This window comes from Temnothorax curvispinosus, unplaced genomic scaffold, assembly GCF_003070985.1.
Source record: "Temnothorax curvispinosus isolate PA1 unplaced genomic scaffold, ASM307098v1 QBEX01009010.1, whole genome shotgun sequence".
NCBI classification, from domain to species: Eukaryota; Metazoa; Arthropoda; class Insecta; order Hymenoptera; family Formicidae; genus Temnothorax; species Temnothorax curvispinosus.
This window is the reverse complement of record NW_020218790.1, coordinates 47,907-64,770: the sequence shown is the minus strand read 5'-3', so window position 1 is coordinate 64,770 and position 16,864 is coordinate 47,907. Positions and strand designations below refer to the sequence as shown.

General features: G+C 39.0%; 1 protein-coding gene across 1 annotated transcript in view; it reads left to right on the top strand.

Moving 5' to 3' along the window:
- Nucleotides 1–16,864, top strand: part of LOC112458589 — an 82,779-nt gene that overhangs the window by 21,912 nt on the left and 44,003 nt on the right. The gene's annotated exons all lie outside the window — the stretch shown is intronic.

Here is a 16,864-nt window from a genome sequence, read left to right as displayed (position 1 = left end):
CAAGGATCAGGGGGAGGAGATCGAGGGGTTGCTCTGCCCGGTTCTGAATAAGATAAAGCCGTAGCTAAGATTGAACCAAGGAGGGAAACCATTCTTGCCACAAATCATTGTAGATGCCATGCATTGCTTGGATAAAAATAAGTAATTTTCATAGTGTGTGTAGAACTATTTAAAGTATAATTATAAAAACATTTGGAATAATTGTTCTATATTAAAATTTAAGGCAACTGTCATGAAAATATGTATAGTAGTAGAGACAGTTCTCTCTAGATAGGAGAGAGAAAACAAACATAAATAGATTTTTGAAGATCAATAAGAAGTCATAGAAGCGACGAAGTTAACGGGTAGTGGAACAGAGGGTGCCACCAGCAATTTTCTGGAGTTTGGGGATGGTTTCTTGTTTGAGCTTTAACTCTAGTTTCTTGCAATAGACAGTAGTAAACAATATAAAATATTCTTAATGTTGATAATATTGTAGCATAATTTTCTATTATTACAAATAAATTGGATATTAAATTGTTCTCTAAAATATAGAGTAAAGTTTATAGATAATTGCAGCCTTTTGGAATTAATGCAGTACAATCTAATCATATAACGTTTGTTTACTCTGCTCAAAAGAACAGTTTTAAATGAAAAATGTGCAAAACTTAAAATATTTAGACCGGTATTCATAGTCAGATCTTATTTCAAAATCGTCTTAAGTAATATTTTAAGATGCTAATATGGCTCTGTGATTGGTTCATAACATCTTAAGATCGTACTTAAGACGATCTTAAATATAAGATTTGACTATGAATACCGGCCTTAATTTCAAACAATTGTCTTCATACTTAATTGGACTGGTATATTGTGTGGAATATTGTGCCTTTCCTTGTCAAAAAATAAATCTTTCTTTATTGCAGAAATACATTTCAAATAATCGTATCTAACGTGACTCGCGTTACCGTCGAAAGTTCGCTCATCCACGTCTTATAATATTATTATATGATACAGGAAGCGATTAGGGGCCGTATATTGTTTAAGGCTTTCATAGGAACGAGTGACACCTCGAAGTTACCGAAATTGACCCTAATGCATCCTAATGCTTTTAGTGGCCGGTGACGTTAAAACGCCATCAGCCTGGCTTCCCGACTATGGGAAATCGACGGCTGACTGCTGTCATTTCGGAATTACTAGTGATTTCTTTATTAACGGTACGAGTCTTTGCACCGGCGCGCCGCTGGAATATTAATGTTGAAATCTCCGCCGTCTCAACTTTCATGATCGTTACGGTTACGATTACGATTACGAGCAGCCGTTTCTCTTAAAGGCGAACCCTTATCCTGCTCTATATAATATTCTTTCGACGTACATAGATAATCCCTTATATCCTCGATACGATAATGATTCGCGTTGCAATTAAGAAAGCAATTATATTTAAATAGAAATTAATGAATGATGAATGAATTTAATGATATAGAGATTTTTGAAAGCAACTTAAATTATAACTTAAATTATCATGATGGAAAAAATACAGTTAAAAAATTGATTTACTGTAACTTTATAACAAAGTAAACAAATATCTGTTTGGGCACGCGCTAATCTCAGGGTAGGTCGGAAAACGCGGCGTTAAAACACCGGAAAGCCAGCCCCAAATCCGCTTAAGGACGCGTATTTATTACTTACGGACGTCTGCTTCGCCTCGACCGTTGACTCGCCTCTTCCACGCACACGGTGTCACGGTAAAACAATATTCGGATTTATTTTTTATGGATCGTAAGTCGATTGGTACCGTATCTCATTTTTATTGCCGAACAATCTATTTGAATTGGGTGAAAAGATTAATAATAATTGAAATAATCTCACATGTGTATTTCAAATTATGCCAAATTTTTCGATATATATCTTTGGATACTTATGTATTCCATCACCGACTGTCAATCGATCCTGCTCTTTGGAAATGTTCTTCCTTGTATTTTGCAAGATACCGTTAGCGACTCTCTCGAGGGAACCTGAAAAGATGAAGCACAGTACCCTTTAACTTTGTCGAGCTGTCACGTTGATCGGGGTTGGAACGAACCCTCCAATTCACTCGGTGGGAGTAGCCACGCGGTTGAGTGAATTTTTATGAATGAATGCGCGAGGATACGCAGATCCAAGGCTTTGGAATGTGCACCCTGTTTTCACCCCTGTATCTATATTTACGACAGTGACTCTCAGTTGAAAATTTTATCAGGCGTTCGTAACGAGGCGGTCGGGCGAGGCAATTTTTTAAATTAGCCGCGCTACTTTAAGGGACGAAATTCCGCGTTAAAAATAGAAGCTTCCGGAATATTATTTTGATCACTGATACTCCCTAGTGACACGTTTTTTTTTATCGCTTTCCAGGATATAGTAACCTAAAAAGATTTGTTTAGCAGAATTTGATCCGAGAGTCTTTCTAAATTACATTTTACAAGTATATATATTTGAAACGATTTAAAAAATATTTTTTATTACGCGTATTTCTGATATTTCCTGTTATGTAAAAATAATAACTGTGCATCGACACTGGTGTACTCTTTAGTTACAAAGCGACTCTCTTATTTGCTGGAGGGTCTGAGGTTGAAGGTGTTAGCGGCAGTACAAAAGAAGACTTCACCCTTCATGCCTAGAGGGGAGTTTATAAAAATCGTGTCAATTAGGCTTCTCTCGAGAAAAGAAGACAAACCGGGATACAGTGCTCGACGAGTAAGGGCTTTTAATTTCTGTTATAAAGAGATCACTAGCGGACAATTTATTTCTCGAGTGTTGTTAGATTTTGTTTTACAAAAGTACAACACAGTTTTAGATATTTAATATTATAGATACATATTTTTTATTATTTAAAAAAAACGTTAATTTTTCAATGTAAAATTGGTACCTTGATGAAATAATAATATAGTATAGTGACTATAATTGAAAAACAATTGCTTACAAACGTATTTAATATTAATGAAAATGTCATTGAAGTACTTGGCAGACGTATTCTTCAACGTGAAATCGATATTTGACATAACTTTGGTTAACTATACTTATTTTTTCTCTACAGTTCTTTATTTTCAAAATTTAATATTTTAATAAGTAGATAGAAGTAAGACTTTATTTTAATAAAATTAATTAAAAATTAAATGAAATGTTTAAAATAATATTTTGTTTCCATAATTTCAAGTTTATCAACGACAAATTTTGTACTTTTAGTCGCTTATAACAATTATATTTTTACCATTTTGACATTTTGGTTAGGCAAAGATAACATTCTAAAGTGGTCTAAGAATATAGCAGCTTTTAAATTTATTCAAGTTTTTAAGAAGCGCACTGTGTACACTTCAAATACTTATAAAAACGGGTTTCTTGTAAGTAAATTAAGTCAGACGTCTGTATTTAATTTACGATTTACTCAACATCTGACGCGCGCGCAATTAAAACTGCATTGCTTGTAAATATATCGAATATACGTATTTTGAATGGAACATAATAATAGGGACGGTGTTATATAATAGTAATGTTATGTTAAACTTTCTCGTTTAACATTATTAATGTTGAACGTTCGCGATTATTGCCTCCTTTTTGCGCTTTAATTTCTGCTTGATTGCGCAAGGAAGAGAAATGGTTTTACTTCGGGCGGATTTCTCTGTACTTGAATGAAGGTTGTGATTGCGTTCAGTGAAGAAGGGAGAAGCGTCGATCGGCCTAGGTACTGCTCCGGGCGAGGATTAGCCCGTGGGGTATTGTAACGTCGTAAATACACCCCCTTTTTACCCCTCGAGCTTTAAACCCCCTTGTCTTCGCTTGTCTCTCACGTTCGATAAGTTTGCTGGCTATTCTCATCGACATTGGTTCCTTTCAAAATGTAAAATAATTCTTCCCAAATTGTTTTTCTCCCTTTTTCTCTTTCTCCAATCGCATTTTTAATCAATTAATAATTAGCTCGTGAGTTTTCAATTAAAGAACAGTTGAATGTAAACAATTATATTATTCTATATTTCTGATTGAATAATATTTTAGAGTAAAGAGATATAAGAGCAAGGACAAATGTAGTAATTGTTAAATTTAATTTTGACGTCGGTTGTAAGTAGAGTTTGCTGTATTAAATGTTATTTATAAGTATTTAAAATTTTTTGCATTTGTTTTCAAATTATTTAGTTTGTTTTTATTGTACTTTGAAACAATAGTTTACTTACGACAGCAAGTGACGGAGATTATTTTAGTAAGAGTAATGAAAAGAAAACAATATGTATTATATATATTAATAATCGTTTCTGCTTGCCTAATCTTTTTAATAAAAGTATCCCATTTTGTTTTATATTCAATATATTTGAATGATTTCCGCGTGGAGAATGATGACTCGTTTATCGATCGTTGAATTTCCCTTCATGTCTCTGTTATCAAATGCGATCCCGGGTCATAATTCCAGCGGCGCGCTTACGAGAAGGGGCCGTGTAGTTTTTCGATGAAATAGAGAAAAGATTAGGGAAGGCGCAATTCGAGGAGGCACTTTAGCCAATGTCGTCATTTCGATACTTACTCGGCATCCCCCCGGTTCTACGTCCCAAATGATATCTCGGAGCAAAATCCCAGTCGCCGCGCGCGCGCTTATAGCCAGTAGAAATAGAAAGGGTTCGCGAGGGGCTCCGGAAGGACTGCGGGGTTATAATGAAATATAGCCTCGTTCCGCCTCGTATAAGACTGCATTAAGATTATACGTTGGCGCGCTCCTTGGCGACCGAAGACGGTCGAAATAAACGGGGCGGCGCGGCGCGGCGGTAGGGCCGTGGTGGCTGGCGGCTAAGGGTAAAAGGGGTAAGGGATTCCTCCTACGGTGTTTTAATCAAGCCGGATTTGCTGCGGCAAGCCGTGGCTCCAACTTTCATTTTAGCGAACCCCGCCCTGACAAGCCGTGCACGAACGTTTTCGTCTACTTCCCTTCATCTCGCCCCCCCTCTTTCCCCTGAGGTCCTATCTGAAGTCCTCTCCCGCGTTCGGCAACCCGAGATCTATATGTGTGTTTGCCCGGCATTAAAACGCTATCCCCGTTTTACGGGGACGCGTGATCTCGATCCCGTTCGCCTCCTTAAGAAAGCTGCGTGATCGGAAAGGGTTGTTTTACGTTGAAACGTAACTACGTGGCGCGCTGCTGGCGCGTGAAAAGTTTATATTGCGTTTCTTCCGACGATAACATCTTGTTTAATTCGACTTTTGCCGTTCGATCGCTATGTATACATTTTGAATTATCTTGTACTTTCACGCAGATATCTTATTACAGTTCATTAAATTAATAAAATAAAATAGAATAAATTCGCCGTAACTGACAACAACGATGTTACATCGTATATACTGCATTTTAATATGGTGATAAAGATGAAAGTTCACAGTAAATGATCTAATACAAAATAAATTACATCCTACAGTGTGAATCCAATGTGAATCCATCCCTACAATGTGTATCATAGACTTTACCGCTACGTGCTGCGTGCGTACGTCATGCGCGTCATCGTAACAACGGATGGGTTAGCAAGTATGCCACGGGATTCGCAATAACACATTATCGGAAAACGGTAGGGTGCCCTCTATTTTCTATTCCTTTCTCGCGTAACGCTTTTGCATCGTATAACCGTCGTCTAGCGGAATTGTTTGTCGATTTCATCTCTTTACGTCTCTCAGCTAACTCTCTTTCTCTCTTCTGATACGGAGAATCTCGTTTATCTAAGCAATTTTACCAGCGAGCTATTTATCAACAGCCACTGTAAGATTGTGATGAAGAGTTTATTAAATTTAGACACAAATCGCGTTTGATGGCGTTAGTATACGATCCTTATTGAACAAAGTAGTGATATAAGTCAATAAAGTTAAAAAATTCATGTTTAATATACTTGTATTTTTATATATAATTATTCACATTAATATAGGAAATAAAATTACAGATTTTTTATATAACCGCAAAAAACTACCGTAATAAGGAGCATTATATTACATAATTACATGATTTCAGAAATTTTCTTATATTTTTGAAAACAAAAAGAACAATTTCTAGCATTGTTCTATCCAACATTTTATGTAAAGTTATATTTTCGAAACTATTTTGCGTCGGGTTTGAAATTGCATAGATGAATTGATACAGAGGTATCTATAACAAGATTTTTTTTTTCAAAATTTGTCTTACATTATTTCCAAAACAAATAATTCATATTTTATTTCGATTAGTCGAGATAGCTGTATTATACTTTTTAATTTCTTCTCCTTGGAATTATTTGATGTATGTAACGTTTGTGTTAAAAGCTTTGGTTTCTTAGGATTAAACTTTTCATTCCAGAGACTGCGAGGCTTTATATTCCGTGCTCTACCACCTCCGCTTATAACTCGTATCGGAAGTACATAAGACTTTAACTCGCGCTCCCAATACAGATTACTCGTCCACCCTTTCTCGGAGATAAGAAACATCTAGCACCGTATTCCGTGTTCTCCACTCTTATATAGCGCAGGGCTGGCGCTAAGCCTCGGGGATCTACCGAGACTTTATATTTCGACATTTACTCCAGTCTATCACCCCTGTATTTGTCTTTCCGCTGTAACCGATACTTGCAGCTGAATCCGATTCGTTGAACTGTTGCTTGTAGACCTTAGCATTGCACATTTAATATTCACGCAGTTTCCTCTAGCAATGTAGCGTAAGTCTTTCAATTGTTACTTTTATTCCAGTAAACTCGTTATTATAGTCATTATAATTAAAGGAATGTACACGTCGAAACGGTGTTTATCTCAAACCACTAAACTGTGGTTCTTAGCCTAATGGTTTGAGTCGAGAAACATTTGGCAACTACTAGACCCTATCCCTCGCGCAAAGTTTTACGCTGCTCAGATTTAGCCCCGCTTTTAGGGACTGAAAAGTCAGTCCGAGACTTATCATTCCGCGATAACTCCCCAGACGAAGATACGCCGTGTAGGTGGAATTCGTTTCATCTTGACGCAAGCCGGGCGGGCGGAAAGGAAGGAAGGTAGGAAGGAACATACGGCAAACACAATATGGCGTCCGCCGCGAGAAAGCCCAGAGCGTTCCGGACCGGTCAGTATGCAATATGCTAAGGTTCTGCCGACCTCCTCCCTTTCGTCTGATGCCGTCCCACATCCCTTCCTCTCACTCCTTCAGGATCCCTCCTTCTCTCTATGCTTCTGGTCCTCTATAACCTCCGAATCCTTGGGTTTGGGAATTTAATTACAGTATAGTGCCTACATTGTAGCCCCAGCCGGCCCGGAAATAAACTCCCCATTGTCGCGGCACAAAGCTTCTATTTGTCACGAGACCTGGGCGTTCGACACCCTTGCGAAGCGCACCTCCCCGCCTCTCGCCACCTGCCTTTCGATATCGACCTTTGTACCGGAGAGCTTTGACTTACGTCGTTTTGGCCGAGCGAGATCGACCATTCGAATGCTAATCCTATTATGGACGCTTTTTCATTTATGTATATATCTATGTCGTCGCAATTTTCAAGCGATCTCTTGAGTATTTTTATTGTTCTCGCGGCGTGATACAACGAATCCTCTTTTCGCTTATTTTCCATTGTTGAGTAATGCGACATTAATTTCGTAACAGCCGCTAATTTCGCAAGGAGACATTATACCTTCTCTTAATATTTTACGATACGAATACACCGTGGTCTTCGCTGCTTTTCATCACGTATTGCATACACTGCAATTAATTGGGAAGACATACTTTGTTTTAGCGTTTTTCGAACTCGCGCTTACGATAGCAATTACTAACCTGACTTTTCTTTCATTTGAAACTTGAAACCTCACTAACCGTAAGTATACATTTCCTCGAACGTGTAAGCTAGAACCCGTCCAGGCGCGCTCCATTCGCCGTCTTACATTATAGAGGAGATTATCCGAGTAACCACAGCCTACCTTCTCTAACAATCTCCCTATTCCGCTTCTTCGCGAACTTCCATGTAATAAGTAACAACGCCATTTAATTATAAATGTTCGCATCCCTGGAACGAACTTACCTGGTTCCCACCTTCGGTTTAATCTTAATTACGACGGAGAGGTATGCATTCGTACTCGGGAACTTAAACATCTCACGTAGCCAAAAGAATTATCGTCAATATCACAAATCCAATATCTCTCTTCTCTTGATAATAATTAGAAAATTATTATAGAATATTATTATTTAATACGCTACAATTTCAAAAAATTTCTTTTTGTAATAACGTGAAAAAAATTATGAAACAAGAAAGAATTTCTGTTATAATAATATTTATTTAAAATTTATGAAACAGAGAAGAAACTTTGTATATTCACAAGCCTGAAGTTTAATTTGTGTTAATTTTTTTATATTTAATACAAAATTTCTGTATAATTATGTTCTTCAGAAGTTAGCGTTGAAGAAGAAATCAATTTTACATTCGTAAAAAAAAATACAACTGAAATATTTATATCGGTCTGGTGTGATCTCCGTTCTTTCAATAAGAATGCTTTTAGTTGTTTGATCTTTCAGAACTACACTTCGATAATACGAACGTTACAAAATTTGATACTAATTTATATGATGTATGCGTAGCGTCGACAATTAATGACAATGTTGGGGCAATCCAACTTTTCGTATGGTGAGTCGCATCGAGGGGCCGAAGGTTTAATGACCACAATGTTCCTCGACGATTGTTATCGCGCCACGGCACGCGTCTTCACGCGTGATGTCGTCAAACTACCCCTCTCGCGCGATCAAGAGATTATTTTGTCTCTCGCGTAGAGGCGAATCGTTGCCATTCGACGTCAGGAATGGATTACGTTTTACCGCGGATGCAAGCAAACGTGACGTCTCTCGACGATGCCCTCGATATGCTCTCGTTGCTGCTGTCGTGAGGACTGCAGCAATTTGCGGTGCAATGGAACGACGACAGATGCGTCCAGCAACAGTTTTGCCGTCGATTCCTCGGCCGAAATTGCCGTCATCGTCGGCCCATAAATATAACGAGCGTTCCTCCATTCGCCGAGGCTCTCCCGGCATCGGACCGTAAAGCCCCCATAATTATTCACTCGTCGTTAAATCGGCCGCCTACGCGGCAGTTACGGCTTCCCGCCGGCCAAGTATATACCGTGCATACTGACTACGCGTTTCCACGATGCATGCGTGTGCTACGGAGTGTTAACGTTTTGTTCCGGGATTATCGTAAGCCTCGAGAAGCAACATTCTCAAATTACGAATTATCACATCTTCATAAAATGCTTACAAACTTATTACACATTACATCTAAATGATCGTTGTATCAAAATTAATACAAAAAGTAATTGCAAATTTTTATAAATAACTTTTCGTTAACAAAAGTATGCGAAGACCAGTAGCATAAAAAAATTAAGAGTATGTTTTATTCGGTAATTTTTTTAAGTAAATCAAGTATTATGTAAAAAATTAATTGTTCTATTAATTGTTATTCTTGACAATGGACAATGGCCTTTAAAGTTTAACGTCTTTATTTGCTATATTAAAATTATTGTATGTAATTACTCAAATATTTCATCTTTCTTTGAAAACACGATGTAAGTATGATATTTCTGATATTATTATGATTTAATTTAAATCATAGGACGGATAAATTAAAGTTAAAATTAAAGTATCAAAGCTATCGATTATAAGTAATTAAAACATTGCCCGATCCTTTTAATTAGCGACATTATCTTTTCGATTTCCGGTATGCATGCGCTTGTATCCCAATCTCTTTTGGCAGGCCATTAGAAACGGAAAGGTGGGAGGGGGGAGGGATGGAAGGGTAAAAAGAAAAGAAGTGATCGAGGGGTGCAAAAGTTTTCGATGAAATCGCGAGTACCCTCGAAACTTGCCGCTCGAAACGGTCGAGCTGGCGGATGCACGAGATTCGGACGGAAAGCGAAAACCGTTTCGTTAGAGGTGGATGGTGTCGGCTCTTCTGGGATGCAGGCAGAGGGGAAGGGGAAGGGAGGAGGAGAGTCGGGACGCGCGGCGGAACGGGCCTTAATTGCCCGCGAGTTAATTAAACTGTAATTCAATCGCGCGAATTCGCCGATGTTTTATCGCGGCGCGACGCGCCGTTAAGTTTCGCGCGCTCGGCGATACGCTCGTTACGGAAAGTATATGGGACCGATGCGTTTTGCGTACGCTGAGCGGAGACGATGGTAATTTACATAGGGGGTGAATTAAGTTTAAGTGCTGTACATTAATGGAAACTCAAATTACTAAGAATTTAACGCGATGTCTCAAGGCATGAGCAAAACGATATTTTAAGAAACATTTAAACGTTTCTCTTCAGCGTCCACTACATTGGGTCAAATTAAACTTGGTGAATAAACATCATTAATTTGCAGGAAGCAGTTCTAGTTAATTTGGTTATGTCAACAGCATTCTGTTTTTTTTTCTGAAACTCGCTTAAAAATTTATGTAGTTTTGCCTCGGATCTAAAAGGTTCAATGCGATAACTTTTTCAGGATAAATAAGAAATGCAATATATACAATTAATATGGTAATTAGTATCTTTTGACTTTAGATTTAGATTGATTTGAAATTATCCCTCGTGTCCGGACTCATCAGCTGATAAATCGAATGTCACGCGCGAATTTAGGCAGATTACGCCAGTGGATTTCTTAGACCAGTGGCGAGGTGAGGGCAGCGAGGGCTGCTTATTGTAATTATCCCTTCGAAGTACGTACAGCCTACCCTTGGCCAAAGGCTCCCTCTCCGCACACGCTCCCGGGCTCGATTGTTCTTGCTCGTATGGCACCGTGCGCCACGTCTATGAAATTAAGCGTACCACCCTTCTTGCCGAAAACGCGCCTGTTCCGTCAAGATCCTCTCTCCTCTCTCCTTGGCCCCTCGGTCCTCCTCCCGCTGGTGTATCCAGCGCCCTTAATTTCTCGAAGATAATTGCCGCCTCGTCTTTGTTAAACCGTCGCGATAATCGATGCGTCGCGCTACCGCGATTGATGACTTCGCTCGCGGGCGCGCGAAACGCAAAACGAAATTACATTCTTTCGAAAGTCCTGTCTCATCCTTGGCAATTACCCAGTCAGGGAACCTCCCTCTCTTTTCCTACCCCTCCTCCCTTAGAGTAGTCAGCCTCGTTACTCGATCCGTAATTTGTTACTTATCTAGAACGAAACTTTCGATCGCCCGCGTCTCCCGGGATATGTAGACGAAGTTTCGTCGCCCTGGGCGATAAATGAGAAATTTAAAACAAGCTATTCAGTCGCGCGGGAAAACATTATACTTCGCTGTCACCTTGCGTTTTATTTGTCGATAAAATAAAAAAAAATCAATTTAATTTATTATTAATTACTCCTTGTAAGGTAATTATGTTCTACTAAACGATCAATTTGACATATTTATATTACTTAACAAAATGAAATTTCAACGTATGAAGCTACATTATGCTTGTGCTTCGTACGAGATATTATTAAAAAGTCTCGCGTGATTATTTTATAGCCGTGTTCATGAATGATCGGTACGCATGTGACACATGAATTTATTGAGAGACTTGCATATGCAACGTGGGACGGAACTTTGGTGGAATTATGTATACATCCATCGTTTTTTTTTTTTCGACAGAATATGTAGATCACGTACATTTTTTGAAAATCATGAATTCGCGCCACGTACCGGGTCTTGCACTTTGTTGGAATGTTTGACTTCGTCGGATACATATTTCAATCGTCGTGGCCGAAGAAGCAAGGGGGAAGAGGGACGGTTGTTTGCCGGTGACCAGAATTTAATATTCATCCAATCAGGGGGGCAAATCCACTGCGCCCGAGGGTGTCACTTCTATTTCTCCCACTGCCTGCCTTTCGTTTCCTTGCCAATCACATATTTGCTCTTTCGAGAGACCGAATAGAAAAATTTGCGATGTGAATATTTGTGACAGACGTGATGTAGTAAAGAGGGTATATTAAAAAAAAAATGTAGATAAAGAGATAAACTAAATCAATCTGTAGAAAGGCATAAAACGCTAATACAAAATTATATATCAATTTTTTTTTGGGTTTTTTTCTTCTTTTCTTTGCTTACAGAGCAATATTTCACAGCAATTTAATATACATTATTTAATATATTGTAATTGTAATTGTAATTGAAACTCTGATTTATTGAAATTTATTGATCCGGAAACCTAGGAAATCTGGATTAGGTTTTAGGAACAGAACCTTTTAAAATCGACCTCTGGAGTAACTCTGTATAAATAAACGACTTGTATTCTTGTTCCTGTTGAATTATATCAGTGATTCTCGGACGAAAAAGAGACCACACAGAGTGCACGTCAATAGAATACTCGGCTAGCCGACATAAAGGGTAATATAATTTGCATTATGCTCGCGGTAGGGCGTACCCTTGTTTCGTAAGCATTGCGGAGCAAACTCAGTAACAAACCCGCGGATTCGTTCGATCAAACTTAATTAGCGCCGAATTCCAGACATAATTAAATCCGACCGCCGTGTAATTTTGCGTAGGTAGATAGCTCATGAGAGATGAAGGGGCGTAGGGATAGGAGGGGGTGAAATGTAAAAGAGAGGAAAAGTTCGAATCCAGAGAAAAAAATAGAAAAGAATTTTTGAAAGCCTAAATTTTCGGGGATAAATATAATAATAAATATTTAGGGCTTGCTATATTTTTTCGATTAGGATTTTTGTGCAATCTTGGTGAATCTTAACGATTTTCCCTTTTCCTCTCTCTCCCTCCCTCTGCTTTAATTAGTTTTTGTTTATGTTTGTCGATCTTTTAATGGCGACTTTAATTGCTGTCTAACAACTTCTATTTTATCGCGCAGAAAATGAGGCATTATCGTAAACTATCGGAAAAAATTTCCACGCTAAGATTTCACGCGTGTCTCGCAAGTGGGATGATAAACGTAGCCAATAATGCCACAGCATTCCCCGGGAAAGCGCGGGGGAGAGACAGAGAGATCGAGTGAGACAGAGATAGAGGAATTTCTTGAATGCTTCCGTAGTTTAGAAGGTAGCCCCAACGTTCTTAGCTATACCCTTTCTCTCCTCGGATATGGCGGTTCATTCACGATACCCTACTCATTAATTATAAGAAAACATTGTCCCGCGGCTGTCCACGTAAGGAATGATACCTTAATGGCATGGAACATTTCTTTGTATTAAGAAATACTTTGATAATTTGCCAGAGGACATTTTTTTGTATAAGACGTTTTTTGCAGATATACGCTGTCTTACAATATATTGCGCGTATAGCGTATCCAATATTAAGAAAATATATATATATACTATAATCGCGAAGAAAGATATTACGTTTTCTCTCGAGTTTATTATGGAGATGGGATCAGTCTGTATAACAAGTCCTTTTCAATGAAAGTGTGAAGTACTCTTTAATGCCGCGCTCTGTCTTGATAACGTCTCTGAGCCTCATCCTAATAACAAGCAGCATTAATCACTACAGCGCCACGTTGCAATTACCATGATGGCGCTGGTTTAGCTTAGGAGCGGCGTTAAAGGCGGAGGTAGGGGACTTTGTCGAGCATAAAGTCAGAATCAAGGCGATCCGTTTTCCTATAGCAGCCCGTGAACCTGTTCTTCGTCTAGCCAATGGCGCTGACTTCATTATTTCCGCGTCTACGTGAATGTAAAATCAAACGTAATATTTTGAATTCCCTTTGTCGCTTTCTCTTTTTTTCCATTTAATCTATCGTTAATAGTTTCTCTCGCAGTTTTAATAATTACTTTTTTGCATTTTCATGTAATTTTTTACTAAACAAACACACGGTGTTCATCGATCGCTTCTCGTCTTTCTGCTTTAACGAATAATTGCAATCATCAGCTTTTTCTAGTTAGTTCCGGGAACGAAAGAAATCACGCGACGAAATTTCGTTTCGTGGATTGGTTAGAGAAGTTGAAGAACGGTCAGAACGCGAAAAAGCGATGAAGACGTCCGTGCTGCCGGAGAACAATCTGGATTGTGTAGAAAAGACTTGGATATTGGAAAGGACGTTTCATCGTCGTCTTTTCGTCCGTTCTCTTTTCCGACAAGGACGAATTTTACTTTTGTATTATAACTGTCTTTCTCTATCTCGACAATATCGTCGTTGTCCTTTCGCGGACTTTCCGTCCCGTCCACGAATGTGATCAATGAACGGCGCAGATGCCGTTCCGGATTGTTTCGGAGTATTGTGCATCTAATCGCCCACCCCGTCACTTTGACCACATCCCGAGGACTAGTCCCAGAATCTCCCGGGACATGGCGATCCATAAATCGAAAGTTCGAGTTCTCCCCCCAATGCAATGGGTAGTACTATGTGTATCGACCGCTCTTATCGACATATTCTTGCGTTAACGTAAGATCGAGCGGTGATTCGCCTCTGGCTAGTCTTCGCCAGATGCGAGATTACCACTGAAGGTCCATTGAAGATCGAGCTTCCTCGAGGCATTAAATCATTGTAATATATTAGCATGTTTACATCTCAGGAAGCTTCTGTACTATTGTATATTATACCCTTGTAGGCATATTGTTAATTATATACCAACAACTTTGAAGGCGAATAATTCATACTATTCTATGATTTGATAGCGCAAGAAAAAGAAAATTACTACGTGTATAGATGTGAAACACACATTTTATCTTTTTTCTTCCAAGTCACAAAATTACATTATTTACTTTTGTTCTGAGGTATTGATACAAGTTGAGAAGTTTTGCAATAGTTAGATTTCTACTACAAGTCGTCATGCTTTTAAGAAGAAGTTATGATTATAATTTACGGTACTACCGATGACCGATCGTTTTCTACGTCAGCGACTTGCGAATTTCGGAGAATTAAGAGGGTGTTTGCCTCTTCTTTTCGTCAGTTGTAGAACTAAGTGAGGGACGGAGGAAGAGGGGTAGGGCCGCTATACTGTGGTGGCATGCGCTCGCCGTCGCAGAATCCACCTCCTGTCAAGTTTAAACCCGCTACGTGACTAAGTTGCAAGCGGCCTGCTAAGATGTCCTGCTAATTTATATGTTCGCGTTAACTCGCGCCATCCCCCTTGTACACCGTCACATCCCGCTGAAGGGAGGGCGAGGAAGGGATTCGCGGAGGAAGCTTCTGTGAGAGAGGGCACGGGACGCATAAGTAATCGCCGCTATCGTGCCCGACAGATGCGCCGAAGATTCGTTGTTTCTGATCGTGCAACCGCAGCTAAGAATCGATCGTATCGACATTAATTAAAAAAAAAAAAATTATTAACAAATTCGATTGCAAGATGCTCATATTTTTAACGTATCTGATTTAACCATTATATTTTTCAAACACTCATTATATTTAAAGCACAGGGAATGATATGTATTTAATAAAAGTTACACTTATATAATTAAAAACACGGAATAATATTAATTGACATAATTATAGTTCGAAAGCAAGAAATGGCACAGATAATAAGATCGATATCTGCGAGATGTAGAAGCACCTGTTCATCTATGCGCGATCTTTTCTCATGAGCAAAGGAGTTAGAAATCGTCAAAGGAATCACGTTTACTTACCTGACAGGGTAGGTTTATGGAGCAAGGATGCTGGTCCTTAGGGCGAACTTTACGGTCGGGCCTCGAGGAGGTAGAACCGCAGAAGCTTCGAGGTTTGAGCCCTACGTATCCTGATGAATCGTTTGCTGCGCAGAACTCCTTTGAAGCGTTCTCTAGACGACCATCCTTCATTAGGCTTAATCGAAGAGAAACTCCGCTACATCTTCCTTGAATACGTAAAAAAATCTTGTCCCGGAACTAGATGTCTTGACATTTCATTCTCACACATGTCCCTAGCTCTATTCCATGCTCTATATACAATTCAAACGAGATGTTTTGTTTATTTGTCGAAAAACTTCTTTCCATTTCCGACTCGTAAATTAAGAAATAGCGGGTATCGATCGTGGGTGAAATCTCAAATATATGATGGTGGGACTCCAATTAGAAGCCCCTATGCTCCATATATCTCTGGTGATAGTTGCTCATATCGAATGTAACAGGCGCCCACATGTTGAAGGTGCACCCGTGCGTGAATATTTGCCTAAGTGATTGCTCGTCTTGAGACGACGACGACGACGGCGAGGATGCCGTTCCGATTGGGTGTCCACATGTCTGCCTGACCATACCTGCATCTTCTCTACTTGTGGTTCTTGCCCGGCACGTAGCACACGAACAACTTTGTACTTAAAGTTCCCGCTCACGGACGTCTTTGGGAAACTTAGAACAGCCTTTTCGAGAAGTAGACACGGGGTGAGGATGCTCTCTCTCTCTCTCTCTCTCTCTCTCTCTCTCTCTCTCTCTTTCTCTCCTTATCTATTCTTGCTCGCGTTTCGTTTGTCCTTTTCTCTGATTAACTGCCTACAATGTCGGCATGTGACGTTCCCGACAGCCTCCTTGTTTATCGCTTTCACGTGTGCGAGTTATATGTAATAACGCAATAAAAATTGAATAAAATATTTCTTAAAATATATTAAATAAAAAAGTTAAAAAGCGGTCTTTCTATTTTGAAAAATGTTAGAAAGTTTTATTTTATATATTGAATAACGAAAAGTATTTTGATATCTATGTTTATAATACATTTAAAATACACTATATTTTTACGTTTTTTTAATTATACTTTCAGATTTAAATGTTAACACATAGGTTTATGAAACCTCGCATCAAGTGTTAATTTTTACTATTTATCTTAGACGAACATCTAGAAGAATATTTTAACGCGAAAAGAATAGATTTGCGCGGAATAAGCTAGCTTTTTTCAACCGTGGCGATATCCTGCGGATAGAAACTTTCGCAATCGCGCTTTTCTGTGACCTTTCACTTTAAGGACCAATTCTTGCACAACGTAAGCCACACATATCCAGTCCTTCGCGCAGGATCGCGCGATTCGTAAAACCCTTA